This window comes from Balaenoptera borealis (assembly GCF_965194805.1).
Source record: "Balaenoptera borealis genome assembly, chromosome: 8".
In the NCBI taxonomy this organism is placed as follows: Eukaryota; Metazoa; Chordata; class Mammalia; order Artiodactyla; family Balaenopteridae; genus Balaenoptera; species Balaenoptera borealis.
The window spans coordinates 24,621,564-24,644,582 of record NC_138865.1 but is presented as its reverse complement, the minus strand read 5'-3'; the positions used below and the strand labels follow the sequence as shown (position 1 = coordinate 24,644,582).

The window sequence follows — 23,019 nt, the reverse complement described above, 5'->3', positions numbered from 1 at the left end:
CAGGCTGTGGTTTGTTGAACTCTAGTGTGGTCCGTTGGTCACAGTATGGGACTGTTAGACAGGGCTAGACCCCTCTGCACCCATTCTGCCTGGCTTGCCAACCTTAATCCTCTTTGTGAACACATCTCCAATCTTATTTTATTTTTAGAAAGCTCAGTCATTTTGTTGGAGTCATGCAGTATGTAGCCTGTTTCTGCGCTCTGTTCCCCTGGTTGCTACTTTCTATTCTGAAATGGGAAGGGGAGTTTCACTGCTTCTTTGCCCACTTCCATACTACCAGCCAGTGGTGAATAATGTGTATTCTCCGAGACCTAGTTGACATGACCCAGTCACCGGTGCCGAGTTCCTACTAGTAATAGTCTTGTTAGCTGTTTAAGCAACAGAAATCAACTGTTGATTTGTTGATGTGAGGGGGAAGAAAGAAAAGAATGGAAGAATACTGGGATATCATGATTGGAAAAAGATCATGCTAACATGATAACACCTGATAGAAAAAGAACCGTAATAACTCCAAATTGGAAAGAAACCCCATGTGGCAACTCTGAGAAACTCAGAAAGAGCAATTAGAGGATTGGTTCTCTGACGCCCTATCCTAATGTGCCGTGGGCCTGCTGGACCCGGGCTCTTTACCTCGCTGCTCTAGCTTTCAGAATCCTGGGAGAGACCATGTATCTGGGAATCAGCCCATCTCGGACCAGTCATTTTCCTCTGTGCTAATGGCCGTGACAGGGCATGGGCCTTCGCCAGGCCTGGCCCGCAGTGGCACTGCTGGGTACACCACTGGGAAGGGCATGTTCTGAGCAGGGCAGTTGCAGATATGCGACAGAAACTGTTTACAACCACAAGGCTGAATTAGCTTATCTGTAAACCTGGGTTCCTTGGGGACCAAGTGAGACGTTCCACGTGGAAGTTCACTTTATGCAGCCCTGCAAAGCCCAGGTCCTGAGTACAGCCCAGGTCCCCAGCACAGCCTAGGTCCCAAGCACAGCCCAGATCCCGGGCAGGGTGGGTAGTGTTGGGTCCTGCCTCCCTGCCCAGCCTTCTTCAGTTGAGCCATAGGTAACCACTGGGAGTGCTTCAGACATCCTGTGCCCAGTGCACATGAAGGACCCCACCCTCAATCCCCCTGCAATGGCACCAACCCCAGGCAGTCTCAACACCCACACTCAGCCACTGCTCTCCTCCAGGACACACCTGTCTCCTCTCTGGTGGAACATTGCTTCTGTGTTGTGTTCCCTACCATGCTGTGCGGCCTGTGAGGATGGGCATCATATCCTTTACACCTACATGTCCCCAGTGTGCACTGGGTGATGGTCGAATGAATGAAAATAATAAGTGTTTAGGAAATAAATGGGCCCTATGTGAGTTGTTACATTAATTTTGTTGTTGCCTAGGGCACGGAGATCTGTTGAGCCTTCTACAGCCTGCAGCTCCGGTGAATTTGGTGACTTACCCTCGGCTGCAACTGGTTGTCACCGTGGACGAGCGGGGACTGATCAAAGTATGGAAAGCAGAGAATGGGTGTGAGCAAGCCTCCTGCCTGCCTACATACTCGTCTTCATTGGAGGCCTGTGACTTTCCAGAAGGCCCCCTCCTGCTGGTGAGTGACCCAGCTCTCAGGAACCTCTGCTGTTTCACAGGGTCTGTGGACCTGGCACCAGACCACTGTGCCAGGTGGCACTTCAAGCCAGGCCCTCCACATGGAAGACCAAGTGACCACATAATTCTGCTCGGTCCCCCAAGCTCCTCCTTGCCTGCCACGTGGAGGGCAGACTCCTCATCCCCCTTCGGCTCTAGTGTGCCACAGCCTGTTCCCTGGCCCCATCTCTGCAGCCTCTCACCCTTTCAGAGTGAGGTCCAGCCCTGTGGGCTGCCTGTGTTTTCTTGTCCACGGGCCCCTGCTTTCCTGTCTCCTGGTCCTACTCATAGTCTTTCTTCCCCTTGCAGTTCCTTCTCACTACTGCATTCTCACCCTTCTTTCCCCCTTTTCAAGTCTCCACGAGGGCCCAACTCAAAGGAAAACTGAGGCATGTTCGACAGAATGCAAGCATTTGCCTCAGATGATGAAGGCCTTCTGCTGCCAGGACATTTGTTTTAGAGGTGATTCTTGGGCATTGGGAGGGAGCATTTGGCCAGAGAGAAATGGCAAAAGTGGGTGTTAGCTGGCAGATTGAGGAAGTAGCTCTCACCTGGGGGCAGTATCCTCCTCCTGGAGGGAAGGAGGTCTTTGCAAGTGTGGGCAAACTGGCATCCCAAATATCAAGATGAGCAGACATCCAGGAACAGTTTCATATGTAAACAGAACTAACTCTGTAAAAGAACTAAGCTTGTAAACAAAAAAAGTAAAACCTGATGAAACAGATTTCACATAAACAACTCTAGTTGTTTAAAGAAGACTTTGGAATAAGTGTAATTAACATCTCCAGAGCAATTTGAGAATATATTGTGTAGATGAAGAGGAAGCCACTAAGTTTCTCTCCTGGGAATGGTAGAGCACATGATTCACACATACTTGTCAGTAAAGGACAATTAGAAAAATTAGAATATATATCAAGTCAGAGAGCTAAAAAGAGCAAACGGTTTCTAGGCCAAGATTCAGAAGATGGCAGAAATCAAAGTGCTGAGCCTAACAATGGGGCTGCTTTTGCCCTGGAGATGTTTACTACAAAGCTAAGGGGCTGAGCAGAGCTTAATAGCCAAGTAGACAAAAGTTGGACTGCAGGGCCACCAAGGAATGGAGCCCTGTGAATCCTCTTACGTTGGGTGGGTTATCAAGTTTCAACCTAAGAGTGAGGGTGGTCTGAAAGTAAACAGTCCCTGAACTGGCTGCAGCTGGCCAGTTACTGGCTGGGAGTAAATGAAAATCCTTTCTGGAGAAGGTTAACAACTCCCAAGGCCTCTCTTTTCAAATACAGTGTTCAGCACTCACTTAGAGATAAGTAGGCACATGAGGTAAGATGATATGAACTACCCAAGGCAATCTACAGATTCAGTGCAATCCCTATCAAACTACCATTGGCATTTTTCACAGAACTAGAGCAAATTTTTTTTTAAATTACATGGAAACACAAACGACCCCGAATAGCCAAAGCAATCTTGAGAAAGCAAAATGGAGCTGGAGGAATCAGACTCCCTGACTGCAGACTATACTACAAAGCTACAGTAATCAAAACAGTATGGTACTGGCACAAAAACAGAAATATATATCAATGGAATAGGATAGAAAGCCCAGAAATAAACTCATGCTCCTATGGTCAATTAATCTATGGCAAGGGAGGAAAGAATATACAATGGAGAAAAAACAGTCTCTTTGATGAGTGGTGCTGGGAAAACTGGACAGCTACATGTAAAAGAATGAAATTAGAACATTCTCTAACACCATACACAAAAATAAACTGGAAATGGATCAAAGACCTAAATGTAAGGCCAGACACTATAAAACTCTTAGAGAAAAACATAGGCAGAACATTCTTTGACATAGATCAAAGCAATATTGTTTTTGATCCACCTCCTAGAGTAATGAAAATAAAAACAAAAATAAACAAATGTGACCTAATTAAGCTTTAAAGCTTCTGCACAGCAAAGGAAACCATCAGCAAAACAAAAAGATACCCATAGAATGGGAGAAAATATTTGCAAATAATGCAACTGACAAGGGGTTAATCTCCAAAATATACAAACAGCTCATGGAGCTCTATGTCAAAAAAACAAACAACCCAATCAAAATATGGGCAGAAGATCTAAACAGACAGTTCTCCAAAGAAGACATACAGATAGGCAAAAAGCATATGAAAAGATGCTCAGCATCACTAATTATCAGAGAAATGCAAATCAAAACTACAATGAGGTATCACCTTGCACCTGTCAGAATGGCCATCATCAAAAAGTCTACAAACAGTAAGTGCTAGAGAGGGTGTGGAGAAAAGGGAACCCTCCTACACTGTTGGTGGGAATGTAAATTGGTACAACCACTATGGAGAACAATATGGAGGTTCCTTAAAAAACTTAAAATAGAGCTACCATATGATCCACCAATCCCACTCCTGGGCATATAGCTGGAGAAAACCATAATCCGAAAGGATACATATGCCCCTGTGTTCATCGCAGCACTATTTACAATGGCCAGGACATGGAAGCAACCTAAATGTCCATCAACAGAGGGATGGATAAAGAAGATGTGGTACATATATACAATGGAATATTACTCAGCCATAAAAAAAGAATGAAATAATGCCATTTGCAGCAAAATGGATGCTAAAACCTAAAGATTATCATACTAAGTCAAGTAAGTCAGACAAAGACAAATACCATATGATATCACTCATATGTGGAATCTAATTAAAAAAAAAAGATACAAATGAACCCATTTACAAAACAGAAGCAGACTTAATAGATATCAAAAACAAACTTATGGTTACCTAAGGGGAAACGTGGTGGGGAGGGATAAATCAGGAGCTTTGGACGAATACACACACTACTATATATAAGATAGATAACAAGAACCTACTGTATAGCACAGGGAACTCTACCCAATATTCTGTGATAACCTGTATGAGAAAAGAATGTAAAAAAGAATGAATATATGTATATGTATAACTGAATCACTTTGCTGTACAGCTAAAACTAACACAATGTTGTAAGTCAACTATACTCCATAAAAAAGAAAAAAAGATAACATGAACTAGAACCTGCAGGATAAACAGCTGACAATGTCAGTAGAGCCCCAGGGGATTTGGATATTGTAGTTAATAGACACAAACACTAGCACACCTGTGGTTGCCCTGCTCAAGGAGATAAATTTCAACAGAGAACTTAAAGCCGTGAAAAATGACATACAGATTTGGAAAAGAACCAAGTAGAAAGAAATTCTGGAGTAGCAAAACTGAATAACAAACGTTAGGACTCAGTGGATGAATTTAATAGCAGAGTGGACAGTTGAATCCCACAAAAGTCTGGGGTGGGTGGGGGGAGCTTGTGGGCCACTGGCAGTGTTCTTAACTTTGGTGGTGACATGAATATTTACTTTGTAAAAATGTACTGAGCTCTTATGTTTATGTCTTGTGCAATTTTCTATGTGTATTATATACATCAATTAAGAAGTTAAGAGTATGAAAGAATTAGTGAACTGGAAGATAAAAGTAATTATCTACAATGGAATGGGGAGACGAGGAGTGGTAAATGTGGAAGAGAGGCTGAGAGATGGAGACCAGTGCTTCTCAGACTTGAATGGGATGTGACTCACCTGTGGATCTTGTTTAAATGAAGATTCTGATTCAGTGGATCCCTGGGGATGCCTGAGATGCTGAGTTTTTAGAAGCTTCTTGAGGATATTGATGCTATCAGGTCATAGACCACACTTTGAATGGCGAGGCCATAAAGGATCCATGAAAAAATTTTAGTATTTGTTTATTTTATATCCTAGGAGTAGGTGAGGCAGGGGCGCATAGGAAACATTTGAAGAGATGATGGTAGATATTTTTCCAAAATAGACTAAGGACAGTACTCCATGGAATCAAGAAGGCCCCACAAACCCCAAGCAGGGTAAATAAAAATAAATCTGCATATAGACCCATCAGAGTGAACTGAGATAACTGAAGACTAAGAAAAATGTATTTAATAGCAGCGAGAGGAAGTAAAATGACCTTCAGTGTAATACTAATGAGACTTCTTCAGGCAGAGGGAAAATGATCACAGACGAAATGTCAGAGAAGCAGGAAAGATCGATGAGCAGCAACAGTGGTAAATATGAGGAAATCTAAATATTGACTGTATAAAACAGCAACAACAATGCCTTGTGGACTTTAAACTATATGTAGAAATAAAATGCATGACTTTAGCATTTAGGCTAGGGGAGGTTTATGAGGAACTAAAAGGTCTAAGCTCCTTGAATTGTCGGAGAAGATTAAATGTACCAATTAGCAGTATACTTTATAAGGCAGGCTGCAAATAGTAGTCTCTCGTCTAACTCCTAGAAGAATAGTATACAGCATATAGCTTCTAAATCATAAGAGGAAGATGAATGTGTTTTGTGGTTGCACCATAGGGGGCAGGATCAACCTGACCCAAAATGTGGCTTGGTTATTGTTGACTGAAAAAAAAAAAATGCACAACCTAAAAGTTGAGAGTTATGTTTTATTGGGTGGACTTTCTGAGGACTTCAGGCCTGGGACATGGCATCTCAGATGACATTGCAGAAACTGTTCCGAAGAGGCAAGGGTGGGGAGCCAGGATATATAGGAGATTCTCAACAAAAGACCAGGTAGTCAGAACATCAAAAGATTACTGTTAATAAAAGAAAACCAGATTTCTCAAGTTATGGAATTTAGCACTTTTCTATGTTGGGGAAGATGCAAGAGCCTGGGCTCACTGAAATCACTCCTTTGATATGCACCTTAAATATCTGGGGCCAGTATCCTGTGTATTCTTATCCTGAGTTTCCTCAGGGTACACTGGCAGAACCAGGGGGTGTGGCAGTGGCTGAGGGTTTGGCAGTGAGCAGCCCGTTTGTCTACATCCTGGGTTCCCTTAGGGCTCACCCTCCGGTGGCTGTAATATGATGGCTTGATGGCTGCAACATCCTTTGTTTACTGATATGGCAGGCAACATTTTAGTTCTCATTATCAACACTGATGATGCCACACATGCAGCGAGTGGGAGTGAAAAGGTCCATTTTTCACATAATGAGACTTTGCTGGGAGAGCAGGGTGGGCTCCCAGGAGGCCGCTCTGGAAATGGTCTGAGGAAGCAGGGAGGAGTTACTGACTCTGGCTTTCCCTGTGGTTTGGGAGGTGGGGTTCTTACCCTGGGCCAGGGTTTACTGGTGTGAATTCTCTGCAGGTGCCCCTTTCTTATCAGCTTGCCCTGGGGTAAGAGAGGGGGGTGGTCCTTAAAGGCTATCGGCTGTCAAACATCAAAAATGGAGTAAGTTTTTATGATGCATTTCTGATGTTTGATGACTGACAGGTGCATGTTTCATTTCCCCGAACCTGAACTTGTATAAGTAGGCCATATGGTCCTCTGTGAGGCCTGCGTTCTAAATTGGCAGATGAAGGGAAGTTCTCTTGAATGACTTGCTCAAGAGCTTGGTGTTGTGTGTTTTTAAAGTGAAATGAGAGTCTTGGTCACTGTTGGTAATGTCTGGGTCTCCAAAGGGGATAGGAGTGCCTGCTATGTGCAGACATGTGTGACTATCATTTATATTTGGGGTGTTTGGGGGGCAAGAGGTCCTGAGGTCTTCCTCCCAAACGGGAAAGCTTGGATGAGAATTTAGTTTCTGTGTTGGCTGGCCACATGGCCATGCCACTGGCAATGGCCAAAGAGTGTAAACATGCTGGTTGTTTGCTGGGGCATCAAGGGCTAAGGTGACTGAGATGACCGCCTGAAGGTCAACCATTTGTGTGGACTGTTGTGTCTGTCCTTTATCGGGACACCCGGTTAAGGTACAGGCAGCAGCAGTGCTCTGGTGGGCCGTGTGGCATGGGACAGTGTCAGTGCTGTCTACACCACGAGAGAATTCCCTTTCTTGTCTACTCAGAGGGTGGCCTGCTCCAGTGTCATTGCCTGTGGCAAGGGTCTGAGGACAACAGGAAGCTACTTCCTCCTGCACCAGATGGCCAGGCCTGCCTTCATCCTGAAGATGTCATTTCTGTCTTAGCAAGGAGGCTCCAGTGGCTGTGCGGAGCCTGCAGGATGCTACCTCCACGTCCCAAGGCATAATACGTACCTGGGAACAGAGAGTCACCTGTGATCTGAACCTGAACCTGTGATCACCTCTGTCACTGCTAGGGCCCAGATGTAGCCTGCAGCTTTCACTTTGATGGTGTGTTGTGCGGGGCTGAGGTTGGTAGGTTTTGTATCAGAAGCACTGATTTTCTTGAGGTTGCCCTGTCGGAGGATGGGGCAGGATCAACCCCCTACACAAAATTTGGCTCAGATTTGGAGACTGCTGACTTTACACATGCACCAGTGGGGTACGGAAAAGGGTATCCCCCCAAAATTCAGGTCTACCCAGAGCCTCAGAATGTGACCTTCTTTGGAAACGGTGCTGCTGCGATGTATTTATTTATTTATTTAACATCTTTATTGGAGTATAATTGCTTTACAATGGTGTGTTAGTTTCTGCTTTATAACAAAGTGAATCAGCTATACATACACATATACCCCCATATCTCCTCCCTCTTGCATCTCCCTGCCACCCTCCCTATTCTGCGATGTATTTAGTTAAAGATCTCAAGATGAAATCATCCTGGATTTAGTCTGGGCCCTTAATCTAACGGTATCTTGCTAAGAAGAGGAGAGGGCACAGAGACACACACAGAGAAGCCATGTGCAGATGCCGCAGACATTGGAGTGTGCTGTTACACGCCAAGGAAAGCCCTAGAACCTTCAGAGGAAGCAGAGCCCTGCTGGTACCTTGACTTTGGGCCTCTAGCCTCCAGAACTGTGAGGGAGTAAATTTTTGTTTTTTTAAGCCACCCTGTTTTGTTACTTCAGCCCTAGGAAATTAATACAAGACTCATCTAAAACAGAACACTTAAGGAGGATGGAATTAAAAGGATGGGAAAATGATAGGCGTTGGAGATGTTAACCAGAAGCAAGCTCACACAGCTGGTAATGTTAGACGAGAAGACCGGAAGATAAAAGTTTTTACTAGATCTTAGGGGTCATTTCAAAATAATGATTTGATCAGCCTCCCAGAAAGATACAGGGAGGCTAATTTTGAATGCACTTTAAAGTATGGCCTAAAATATATATGGAACAAAAATGTGTGGAATTTCAAGGAGAAATGGTTAAAGTTGCAAGCATCACGAGAAATTTCTGTTACCTGGCTAAAGAGAGATGATCTGGGCGGGCCCACTTTAATTCCATGAGTGCTTCAAAGGCAGAGAGTTTTCTCTGACTGGTCACAGAAGAGGAAGTCAGAGACTCACGGGTGCGGGGGCCTCCCGTGCTGGCTGCCAGGCTGTCGGTGGGCCTGAGGACAAGAATAGTCTCTGCCACCAGCCAGCAGGCAGGGAAACCTTAGTTCTGTAGCCACAGTGTCCTGGACTGCCAACAACCTGAATGGGGCCCCAATGAGAACCCAGCACCTTGACGCCTTGGCTTAGCTTTGTGTGACTTTGTCTCACGGGTTATTGGGAAGATGATCTACATATAGGTCTGTGGCTCATTTCAAGTTAAATTATATTTGTGTGCATGGTCAGCGTCAGGGTTCATTTTTATTTACAAATGGGTATCCAGAATTTGTAGGAAAGACCATCCTTTCTTCATCAAATTATATCATCACCTTCGTTTGTCAAAATATCAAATGACTGTATGTGTTATATGTGTTATATGTTGAACATGTGGGTCAGTCTCCACTGATCTGTTTGTCTGTCCTCATGACAGTAACACAGGGTCTTGTTTCCCGCAGATTACAGTTAAGTCGTGACCTCCAGCATTTTCTTTTTTGGAAAATATATCCATTTCCATAAAATTTGTCAAGTCAGCTTGGAAATTTCTACAAAACTGGTTACTGGGATTTTGATTACTTTGAATCTATAGATTGATTTGGGGATAACTGACATCTTAATGTTTAGTCTTCTAAGCCATGAACATGGCATATATGACCCCATTTATATAGGCCTTCATTTATTTCTCTCAACAAAGTTTTGTAGGTTTAAGTGAACAGGGCTTGCACATATTTTGTTAAAATTATTCATAAGTATTTTTATACGATTTAAATGTTATTTTAAAATTTGATTTTCCAATATTTTCATTGCTAGTATACAGCATATATAGAAATACATAAATAATTGTATGATCAAGCCACCCAAGATGGCTCTTCTCTTGCTCGCTGTACAACCCCTGCCCGACCAGTCCTCCTTCATCTACACACTACTCACATCACCAACCTTCCCTCCTAATACATACTTGCCTCCGGCCCCAGCTGGTGATTGTTCTAATCTTTAGATCAGAGCACCTCCACGGTGATAGCTTATCAAAGGGACGGTGAGGGACGTGCCCCTCTGCTTGTTTCCCTGGTAACCGATGAGCCAACCTGATGTCAATTCCCCCTATAACCGGTGACCTCCCCGAGCCCTGGGAGCAAAGACTACTACCATGTCCTGCCCGCTGTCTGCCGCACACCGTGGAGTGTTGCTCCAGGACATGTAAGCTCCTCCATCCATTAAACCACTGATGTCTGTGTCGCTCACTTCAGGCTCTTTCTTCGGTCTCGAGGCTGGGCAAGTGCAGGGCTTGCAGGCCTGTAGGGTGCAACGCAACAGTAATACATAGGGGAATGTATAGTTTTGTATTTACAAAAAAATTTCTGTGCATACTATATGTAGCATACATAGAAATCATTTGTGTATAAATATAAATAGAAATGCATTCGATTTTTGTATATTGACCCGTATTCAACTGCCTTGCTAAATTTACATATTAATTATTTGTGTGTGTGTGTGTGTGTGTGTTTTGAGCACTTAGAGTAAATCTAATTTCTTTTTTTTATAAACATCTTTATTGGAGCATAATTACAAGGTGTTAGTTTCTGCTGTATAACAAAGTGAATCAGCTATATGTATACATATATCCCCATTTCCCCTCTCTCTTGCATCTCCCTCCCACCCTCCCCATCCCACCGCTCTAGGTGGTCACAAAGCACCGAGCTGATCTCCCCGTGTAATCCAGCTGCTTCCCACTAGCTATCTATTTTACGTTTGGTAGTGTATATATGTCCATGCCACTCTCTCACTTCGTCCCAGCTTACCCTTCCCCCTCCCCATGTCCTCAAGTCCATTCTCTACATCTGCGTCTTTATTCCTGTCCTGCCCCTAGGTTCTTCAGAACCTTTTTTTTTTTTTTCTTAGATTCCATATATATGTGTTACCATATGGTATTTGTTTTTCTCTTTCTGACTTACTTCACTCTGTATGACAGACTCTAGCTCCATCCACCTCACTACAAATAACTCAGTTTTGTTTCTTTTTATGGCTGAGTAATATTCCATTGTATATATGTGCCACATCTTCTTTATCCATTCATCTGTTGATGGACACTTAGGTTGCTTCCATGTCCTGGCTATTGTAAATAAAGCTGCAATGAACATTGTGGTACATGACTCTTTTTGAATTATGGTTTTCTCAGGGTACCTGCCCAATAGTGGGATTGCTGGGTCATATGGTAGTTCTATTTTTAGTATTTTAAGGAACCTCCATACTGTTCTCCATAGTGGCTATATCAATTTACATTCCCACCAACAGTGCAAGAGGGTTCCCTTTTCTCCACACCCTCTCCAGCATTTATTGTTTGTAGATTTTTTGATGATGGCCATTGTAACCGGTGTGAGATGATATCTCATTGTCATTTTGATTTGCATTTCTCTAATAATTAATGATGTTGAGCATTCTTTCATGTGTTTGTTGGCAATCTGTGTATCTTCTTTGGAGAAATGTCTATTTAGGTCTTCTGACCATTCTTGGATTGGGTTGTTTGTTTTTTTGATATTGAGCTGCATGAGCTGCTTGTAAATTTTGGAGATTAATCAATCCTTTGTCAGTTGCTTCATTTGCAAATATTTTCTCCCATTCTGAGGGTTGTCTTTTGGTCTTGTTTATGGTTTCCTTTGCTGTGCAAAAGCTTTTAATTTTCATTAGGTCCCATTTGTTTATTTTTGTTTCTATTTCCATTTCTCTAGGAGGTGGGTCAAAAAGGATCTTGCTGTGATTTATGTCATGGAGTGTTCTGCCTATGTTTTCCTCTAAGAGTTTCATAGTATCTGGCCTTCCATTTAGGTCTTTAATCCATTTTCAGTTTATTTTCATGTATGGTGTTAGGGAGCATTCTAATTTCATGCTTTTACATGTAGCTGTCCAGTTTTCCCAGCACCACTTATTGAAGAGGCTGTCTTTTCTCCACTGTATATGCTTGCCTCCTTTATCAAAGATAAGGTGACCATATGTGCCTGGGTTTATCTCTGGGCTGTCTATCCTGTTCCATTGATCTATATTTCTGTTTTTGTGCCAGTACCATACTGTCTTGATTACTGTAGCTTTGTAGTATAGTCTGAAGTCCTAGAGCCTGATTCCTCCAGCTCCGTTTTTCTTTCCCAAGATTGCTTTGGCTATTCAGTGTCTTTCGAGTCTCCATACAAATTGTGAGATTTTTTTGTTCTAGTTCTGTGAAAAATGCCAGTGGTAGTTTGATAAGGATTGCATTGACTCTGTAGATTGCTTTGGGTAGTAGAGTCATTTTCACAATGTTGATTCTTCCAGTCCAAGAACATGATATATCTCGAGTAATATAATTATATATGTATGTATTATATATATAATATATTAGAGTTAGATATATTTATAAATATATAATATATCATAATTATGTTATTTATATAATAAATATAAAATAAATACATTTATATTATAATTATATATATATAAATATATTATATAATATATATATTTTTTATATATAAAAATATATATACTTTGTGGTATAAAATTGGTTAAAGCAGTCAGAAAATAACTACCCATAAGGAATAGATTTATAATTTAACTACATTAAAATGTAAAAGTTCTGTACATTAAAACACTATTTAAAAATTGAAAGATAAAGTAATGAGTGTCAGAGAATATTTTCTAAAGTTATAAACAATAAAGGATTAAAATGTATATACATATATATTTTTTTTAATTTAAACATATAATTTTAAATCTCTGATTCAATAGGAAGGCAGGCAATGTATAGAAAATAGATGGTGCTTCATAATAGAGAAAATAAAAATGGCCAAAAAGATATGAAAATTTACTTAAAATCATTATTATTAAAGGAAGTGCATATTAAACTATGGTGAGATACCACTCTATCCCCTCAGACTGGCAAACATTAAAAACCTTTAGAGTTATGAGTGTTGTTGAGGATATGTCACAACAAGGACTCATTCAGCACTGGAGGCAGTGCATATTAATCCGTCCCTTTGGAAAACAAGTTGTTATTAAATGGTAAAGTGGTGATATTCCTATCACCACCCCTAGGAATATATAACTTTGAGAAGCTCATGCGCACATGAACCATGACAGTATGAACAAGATTGTTCATAAAAGCAAGCATAGTAGTCCCAAATTAGAAACAACCCAAGTATTCATAAATAGTAAAATGGATACATATGCTGCAGTAGAGTCATACAATGGAAATATTCTACAGAAATGCAAGTAAACAAACTAGAGCTCCATACAACAACATTGATGAATCTTACAAAAGGTTGAACAGAAGAAGGCATAAAAAAGTAAATCTGTGATTCCATAGATTCCATTTATATGCAACTCAGAAATAAGCAAAACTAACTTGTATTGTTTAGAGATGTAAACATAGGAGACAAAATCATAAAGCAAAGCAGAGAAATGATCACTATGACAATCAAGATCGTGATTGCACATAAACTGGAGCAAGAGGGTTTTGATCATGAAAGGACACTCATATTCTTTTTGGGGACCTGCAATTTTTAATTTCTTAAGCTGGGTAGTAATTACATTAGTGTTTGCTTTATAATACTTTGTTAAATTGTACAACTATGTTTTGTTTGCTTTTGCACATACATTGTGTTTAACAATGAAAATTTTTAAATTATATATTACTTATATGTTGTAAAAAGATTTACCACAAAATTCAACAGTTTAAGTAGGCAAATACTTATTATCTCACACATTTTCTGAAGGCCAGGCCTTTGTGAGTATCTTAGCCGGGTGGCCTTGGGGTCAAGCCATAGGCCAGGGCTGTAGTCATATGGCTTGACTGGGGCCGGAGGATCCACTTCCATGAAAGTTCACACACATGTCTGTTGGTTGGGGGCCTCAGCTCTTTACCATGTGGGCCACTTCACAGGGCTGCTTGAGTGTCCTTACCACATGACAGCTGACTTCCTCCAGAGTGAATGATTCAAGAGAGAAAGAGAAGAGAGCAATGCCTTTCATAACCTAGTATCAGAAGTCAAACATTGTCAATTTGCCACATTCTATTCATTAAAAGGAAGTCATTAAAGTCCAGTCCATGATGAAGATAGAGGAATTAAACTCCATCTCTTCAAGGGAATGGTATCAGAGTATTTGTGGACATATTTTAAATCACCATAAATTTTATCAGAAGTCTACTATAAACAAATTCAATGTAGAGTACCTATATTAGGAAAAGTATTTGCAACATATAGGAAAGCAAAATGACTTAATCTATTATAAATGAGGATAAGAACTCAATATACACACTGAAAAAAGACATGAAAAAATTCTAATGAGCATATAAGAGGAAAAATATAAACATTGCTAGTGAAAATGAAAATCTGAGTTTTTACAGCTTTTCTGGAAGAAATGTCACATATATTGTATATTAGTGTGGAGACTTAAACCACTTAATATGCGAAGAATTTATTTCTTTAAAAGGGAATAAAGACACAGACCTACTAGAGAATGGACTTGAGGATACGGGGAGGGGGAAGGGTAAGCTGGGACAAAGTGAGAGAGTGGCATGGACATATATACACTACCAAACGTAAAATAGATAGCTAGTGGGAAGCAGCTGCATAGCACAGGGAGATCAGCTCGGTGCTTTGTGACCACCTAGAGGGGTGGGATAGGGAGGGTAGGAGGGAGGGAGATGCAAGAGGGAAGAGATATGGGGACATATGTATATGTATAACTGATTCACTTTGTTATAAAGCAGAAACTAACACACCACTGTAAAGCAATTATACTCCAATAAAGATGTTTAAAAAAAAAAGGGACCAATATGTATAAAATATGTATGGAGATGTTTATTTTACATTATTTGTAGAAGAAAAAAGCTGAAACAAATGGAATGACCAATAAGTACAGAAATGTTTGAATACATTATGACACATCCATGATGTGAAAACATTTTTAAAACTTTCTATTGACAAATAGTGTACATACAGAAAAGTGCAATATTGCATGCATAAAGCCCAAAGAAATATCACTATCTGGTCATACTCATGATATCAGCATTCTAATCGAGAAAGAGAACAATGCCAGAACCCCCAAAGCCCTCTCAGCTTCCTTGTAGTCTCAAACTTCTCTGAGTAACCACTATCCTGACATCTGAGAACATAGATTAATGTTGCTTTTTTTGGTACTTTGCATGCGTGAAATCATATAGTATGTTATGTGGTATATTATATAGTTGACGCTTGAACAACACTGCTTTGAACTGTGGGTTCACTTATATGTGGGTATTTTTCAATAGTAAATAGTATAGTACTACACAGTCGGTGGTTGGTTGAATCTGCAGATGCAGAGGAACCAGGGATATGGAGAGTTGACTATAAGTTATACATGGGTTAACTCCCATGTTGTTCAAGGGTCAACTGTAGTTTTATTTTCCTTTGTATTCTATTTGTCAGATTCATCCATACTACATGTAGTTATAGGTAATTGATTCTCATTGCTGCATAGTACTTTATTGTGTCTCAACTCATTTATCCACAACAGTTTTAACAGGTATTTAGTTTCCAGCTTGGGACTATTATGATTAGTGCTATGAATATTCTAGTACATGTCTTTTGGTAAATAAATGTGCATATTTCTGATAGATATATACCTAGGAGCAGAATTGCTGGGTCATAGGATATGCATGTGTTTGGCTTTAGTAGACTCTGCCAAGCAGTATTCCAAAGTGGTTGGACCAATTTATGCTCCCAGTAAGAGTGTATGAGGTTTACTGTTGTTCCACATTCATACCAACACTTGCTTTTTCCATGTTTTAGATTTCAGCTTTTGGATGTGTGTCATGAAATGGTTCTCATAGATTTTCTTCTAGAAGCCTAATTGTTTTTTCTTCACATTTAGGTATGCAATCCATATGGAATTGATTTTTATGTATGGTATGAGGTAAGTGTCAGGTCACACTTATTTTTTCATATGGATATTCAATTGACCCAGCACCACTTATTGAAAAGATCCATCTTTACCATACTATTTTGATGACGATAGCTTTTTCATATAGTTTGAAATCCGGGACCATGATACCTCCAACTTTGTTTTCTTATCAAGGTTGTTTTGACTATTTGGGTCTTTTGTGTGGAAAGATACACTGTGTTCATGAATTGGAAGAATTAATATTAGTAAAAATGACCATACTACCCAAGGCAATCTGCAGATTCAGTGCAATCCCTTTCAAAATACCAACAGCATTTTTCACAGAACTGCAATACATTATTCTAAAATGTGTATGAAAACACAGAAGACACAGAATAATCAAAACAATCTTGACAAAGAAGAACAAAGCTGGAGGTATCATGCTCCCTGATCTTAAACTATACTACAAAGCTACAGTCATCAAAACAGTATGGTACTGGCACAAAAATAGATACATAAATCGTTAGAACAGAATAGAGAGCCCAGAATTAAACCCACACTTATATGGGCAATTCCTCTATGCCAAAGTAGGCAAAAATATACAATGGGGAAAAGATAGTGTCTTCACTAATTGGTGTTGGATAAACTGGACAGCTCCACGAAAAAGAATCAAACTGGACTACTTTCTCACACCATAAAAAAAAAAAAAACACCAAAAAACTCAAAATGGATTAAAGCCTCAAACGTAAGACCTGAAAACATAAAACATCTAGAAAAACATAGTCAGTACACTCTTTGACATTGGTCTTAGCAATATTTTTTTGGATATGTGTCTTCAGGCAAGGGAAACAAAAGCAAAAATAAACAAATGGGACTACATCAAACCAAAAAGCTTTTGTATAGCAAAGGAAACTTTTAACAAAATGAAAAAACAGCATGCTGAATAGGAGAAGGTATTTGCAAATGATATCCAATAAGGGGTTAATACCCAAAATATACAAAGAACTCATATAACCCAAAAGAACTCATATAACCCAATACCAATTGAAAAATTTGCAGAGGACCTAAATAGACATTTTTCCAAAGACATACATATGGCCAACAGACACATGAAAAGATGTTCAGCATTACTAAATATCAGGGGAATACAAATCAAAACCACAATGAGATATCACCTCACACCTGTCAGAATGGCTATTACAAAAAGACAAGAAATAACAAGTGTTGGTAAGGATGTAGAGAAAAGGGAACCCTTGTGCACTGTTGGTGGTACAAATTGGTGTAGCCACTATGGAAAACAATATGGAGGTTCCTCAAAAAGTTAAAAATAGAACTACTATATGATCCAGCAATTCCACTTTGGGTATTTTTCCAAAGAAAACAAAAACATTAATTAGAAAAAATATATGCATCCCTATGTTTATTGCAGCACTACTTACGAGAGGCAAGATATGGAAACAACCTAAGTGTCCATCAATAGATAAATGGATAAAGATGTGGTATATTATACACAGTGGAATATTACTCAGCCGTAAAAAAGAATGAGATCTTTTGTGATTTCGATGTGACAACATGGATTGACCTAGAGGTTATTATGCTAAGTGAAATAAGTCAGGCAGAGAAAGAAAAATGATGTATGATTTTAACTTATACGTGGAATGTAAAAAACAAAGCAAATGAACAAATGAACAAAATAGAAACAGTCTCTTAGATACAGAGAAGAAATAGTGGTTGCCATAAGGTAGGGGGTGGGGGGTTGAGTAAAATAGGTGAAGGAGATTAAGAGGTGTAAACTTCCAGCTGCAATATAAATGAGTTGTGAGGATGAAATATACAGCATGTGGAATATAATCAGTAATATTGTAATATCTTTGTATAGTAATGTACTGTAACTAGATTTATCATAGTAACATTTTCTAATGTATAGAAATATTGAATCACTATGTTGTACACCTGGAACTAACATAGTGTTGTAGGTCAATTATACTTCAATTAAAAAAAAACTAGTTCTTTGAAAAGATCAATAGAGCTGATGAGCCTCTAGCCAGGCTAACTAAGAAAAAAGAGAGAAAATACAAATTAGTAACATCCAAAATAAAGGAGGGACATTACTACAGATCCCATGGATAGTAGAAGGATAATCAAGGAATACTATGAACAACACTATGGCCACAAATTTGATAACCGAGATTAAATGGAGTAATTCCTTGAAAGATACATCTGCCAAAACTCACACAAGAAGAAAGAGATGCTGAATAGGCCTGTATCTATTAAATAAATTGAATCAACAATTAATAACCTTCCAAAACAGAAAGCAGCAGGCTCAGATAGGTTCACTGGTGAATTCAAACATTTAAGGAAGAAATTATGCCAATTTTATACAATCTCTTCCAGAAGATAGACACAGAGGGGAAACCTCCTAACTCATTATATGAGGCCAGCATTACCCTAAAACCAAAACCAGATAGTCTTTAAAAGAAAACTACAGACCAATATCTCTCATGAACACAAATGCAAAAATCCTCAACAAAACATTAGCAAATCAAAACCAAAAATGTATGAAAAGAATTATACACCATGACCATGTGAGATTTATCCCAGGTATGCAAGGTTGGTTTATCATTTGGAAATCCATTAATATACTCTATCACATCAACAGTCTAAAGAAGAAAAATCACATGATCATATCAATAGATACAGAAAAAGTATTTGACAAAATCCAATACTCATTCTTGATAAAAACTCTTAGCAAGCTAGGAATAGAGGGGAACTCTCTCAAATTGATAAAGACCATCTATACAAAATCGATAGCTAACATTATACTTAATGATGAGAAACTAAGTTTTTCCACTAAAAGCAGGAACAAGGCAGATGTCCTCTCTCACCACTCCTTTTCAACATCATACCAGAAGTTCTAGATAACTCAATAATACCAAAAAAGGGAAATAAAAGTTATACAGAGTGTAAAAGAAGAAATAAAACTATCTTTGTTCATGGATGACATGATTGTCTATATAGAAAACAAAAGAATTAACAACAAAATTTCTGGAACTAATAAGTTATTACAGCAAATTTGGAAGATGTAAGGTTAATGTACAAAAGGTTAACACTTTCCTTATCCCAGCAATAAACAAGTAGAATTTTAAATTAAAAACATATTGCCGTTTACATTAACACAAATACTTAGGTGTAAATCTAACAAAATACGTACAAGATCTATATGAGGAAAACTACAAAATTCTGATGAAACAAATTTAAAAAAGAACTAAATAAGTATAGAGATATTTCATGTTCATGGATGGGAAAACTCAATTTTGTCAAGATGTTGGTTCTTCATAACTTGATTTATAGACTCAACGCAATCCCTATTAAAATGCCAGCATGTTATTTTGTGGATGTCAACTAAGTGATTCTAAAGTATATCTGGAGTGGCAAAAGACCCAGAATAGCCAGTATTGAAGGAGAAGAACAAAGCAGAAGGACTGACACTGCCTGACTTCAAGACTTACAATAAAGCTATAGTAACCAAGTGTGGTGTTGGTGATAGAACAGTTAAATAGACCATTGGAACAGAATAAAGAGCCCAGAAAGAGACTCACATAAATATCACTATATTTCTGTGAAAATATCACTGATCTTGATGAAATACAACGGTAAAATGGAGAAAAGACACTCTCTTCAACAAATGGTGCTGGAACAACTAGACAGCCACATATTAAAAAACATAAGAATCTACAGACAGACCTTTCAAAAAAATTAATTGAAAATGGATGATAGACCTTAATATAAAATGCAAAATTATAAAACTCCTAGGAGTTAACACAGAAAAATTCTAGATGGCTTTTGGTATGGTGATAACTTTTTAGATACAACACCAAAGGTATGGTCTGTGAAAGAAATAATTGATAAGGTGGACTCATAAAAATTAAAAAAAAGAAAAACCTTCTGCTCTGTGAAAGACACTGTCAAGAGAATAAGAAAACAGCCACAGACTGCGAGAAAATATTTGCAAAAGATTTATCCAATGAAGGACTGTAATTCACAATATACAAAGAACTCTTAAAATTAAATAATAAGAAAATGAACATCCTGATTTAAACATGGGCAAAAAACCTGAACAGATACATCACTGAGGAAGATAAACAGATGACAAAATAGCATACAAAAAATGCTCAACATTATATGTCATTAGGAAATTGCAAATTAAAACAATAGTAAGATACCACTACACACCTATCAGAATGGCCAAAATCTGTAACACTGACAACACCAAATGCTGACAAGGATGTGGAGCAAGAGGAACTCTCATTCATTGCTAGTGGGAATGCAAAATGGTACCACCACTTTGGAAGACAGTTAAGCACTTTCTTACAAAACTAAACATACTCCTACCATATGATCCAGCAATTGCACTACTTGGCATTTACCCAAAGGAATTGAAAAGTTATGAACCTGCACGTGGATGTTTATAGCATCTTTATTCATAATTGCAAAAACTTAAAAGCAACCAAGTTGTCCTTCATTAAGTGAATAAATAAATAAACTGTGAAACATCCAGGCAATGGAATATTATTCAGCACTAAAAAGAAATGAGATTTCAAGCCATGAAAAGACATAGAAGAAACTTAAATGCCTATTACTAAGTGAAAGAAGACAATCTGAAATGGCTACGCACTGTATGGTTCCAATATATGAAATTCTAGATAAGGTAAAATTATGCAGACAGTAAAAAAGAACAGTGGTTTCCAGGGGTTCAGAAGGAGGGAGGAATAAATAAATTTGTGGAGCACAGAGGATTTCTAGGGCAGTGTAGCTGTTCTGTATGATACTATAATGGTGATACATGTCATTATGCATTTGTCAAAACCCACAGGGTGAACCTTGATGAACTTTTGGTGATAATGATGTGTCAATGTAGGTTGATTATCAAATAACCTGCAAATGTACTCTCTGGTATGAGACATTGGTAGTGGGGGAAGCTGTGTGTGTGTTGGGGCAAGGGGTAACTTTTATACTGTCTCCTCAATTTTCCTATGAATATAAAATAAATAGAGCTTCTTAAGAAAATATTTTCAAATTAAAAAATAGAAAAGGAGAGATTCCTAACTCATTTCTGAGGCTAGTATTAGCCTTAAAAGGCCTTGTAAGAAAGTTACAAATCAATATCCCTTATGAAAATAGACATAAAATTTTCTAATAAAATTATAGCAGATTAAATCCAGAAATTTGTAAAAGGCATAATACATCACAACCAAGTGGGGGTTTTCTTGTGATGCAAAGCTAGTTAGACAGAGATCATTGATGCAATCCACTATATTAATCAACTAAAGGATGATTTGGCAATTGTTTTTCAGTAAAGAACCAGATAGTAAATAGTTTAGGCTTTGTGGGTGACATACAGTTTTTATAGCATATTCTTCTTCTTTTTACAACACTTTAAACATGTGAAAAAATCATTTTTTTGGCTTGTGGCCTCTAAAGAAACAGTCAATGGGCAGGATTTGGCCTGTGAGTCACAGTATGCTGACCCCTGGACTAAAATAAGTAAAACCACATGATTATATCAATTGATACAGAAAAAGAACTTGAAAAATTCAACATCCATTCAACATTAAAACTCTAGTAAATTAGGAATAGAAAGCATCTACAAAAAAATTGTATAGCTAACATCATAGTTAGTAGTGAAAGATTTAATGTTTTACCCCAGGATCAAGAACAAAGCAAAGATTATATATTTTTACCACTCCTATTCAACACCATAGGTTGGTTGACAAGCCAGTGTGATAAAGCAAGGGGAAAAAAGCTTAGAGATTGGAAAGGATGACATGATTGTTAAAGTAGAAATCTCCAGAATATATTTTAAAAGCTACTGGAATGAATAAGTGAATGTAGCAAAGTTGCATAATAAAAGGTCAATGCACAAAAATTAAAATGTAATTTATATAATATTAATGAAAAATAGGAAACCAAATCTGTTTTTTAAATACCATTTACAATAGCTTCTTTTTAAAAAAGGAAATACTTTGATATAAATCTAACAAATGTGCAGGAGCTGTACACTTAAAACTAAAAAAAGCTAATGAAAGAAATCAAAGGATGTCTAAAAAATCTAAATAAATGGAGAGATATATCATGCTCATGGATTGAAAGACTCAATATAGTTAAAATGTCAATTCTTTAAAAAATGATCTATAGATTAACACAATTCCAATAAAAATCCCAGCATCACTCACTGTATATATTGACAAGTTAACTTTAAACTCTTTATAGAAAGTCATGGGAATTAGAGTAGCCAAAATAAATTTGAAAAGAAAAAAATTTGACTTTAAGACTTACTGTAAAGTCACAGTTATTAAGACAGTGTGGTAATGGTGAGATGATAGACACGTAGATCAATGGAACAGAACAGAGAGTCCAGGTATGAATCCACGCAAATACAGGCTTTTTTACTAAGGTAAAATTTACATGAAATGAAATTCATCATGTTAACCATTTTTAAGAGTACAATTCAGTGCTATTGTTAGTACTAAGGTCCGTAGTAATTTCCTCACTTTCATTTCTGATTTTAGTAATTTGAGTTTTTCTCTTTTTTGGTCACTCTAGCTAAAGGTTTGTCAATTTTGTTGCTCTTTTAAAATAAATTTGGTTCATTTATTTTCCCTCTTGTTTTTCTATTCTCTATTTATCTCCACTCTAATATTTATTATTTCCTTCCTTGTACTAGTTTTGTGTTTAGTTTGCTCTTCTTTTTCTAGTGCTTTACGGTGCAAAGTTAGGTGACGGATTTGAGATATTTTTTAATGTAGGCATTTAAAGCTATACATTTCCCTCTGAACTTATCTCACTGCATCCCATTAAGTTTTGGTATAGCATGTTTATGTTTTTGTTTTCATTTGTCTTAAGGTATTTTCTAACTTCTCTTGCAATCTTTTCTTTGGCCCATTCGTTAAGAGTGTGTTGTTAGTGTGCACATATTTGTGAATTTTCCAGTTTTCCTTCTGTTAGTGTCAGGGCAATTTCATAAGAATTTCTTGACTTACTTGGGCAAGGGAAGAAATTCATGAGTAGACCAGAAGAAGCAGAAATTTTGTGGAATGGATTCTGGCTCTCTTCACAGGGCTACTTTTTTCAACATTTAATAAAATAAGGTTATATTTTACTGAAATGACTCTCG

General features: G+C 38.2%; 1 long non-coding RNA gene across 1 annotated transcript in view; it reads right to left on the bottom strand.

The window, feature by feature from the left end:
* Positions 1-8,694: 8,694 nt before the first annotated feature.
* Positions 8,695-23,019, bottom strand: part of LOC309633333 — a 113,427-nt gene continuing 99,102 nt past the window's right edge. Inside the window, exons 5-6 of the long non-coding RNA XR_014247425.1 lie at positions 10,101-10,247; positions 8,695-8,974 (exon numbers count right to left, since the gene is read on the bottom strand). This is a non-coding gene — a long non-coding RNA (uncharacterized lncRNA). The remainder of the gene's footprint in view (positions 8,975-10,100; positions 10,248-23,019) is intronic.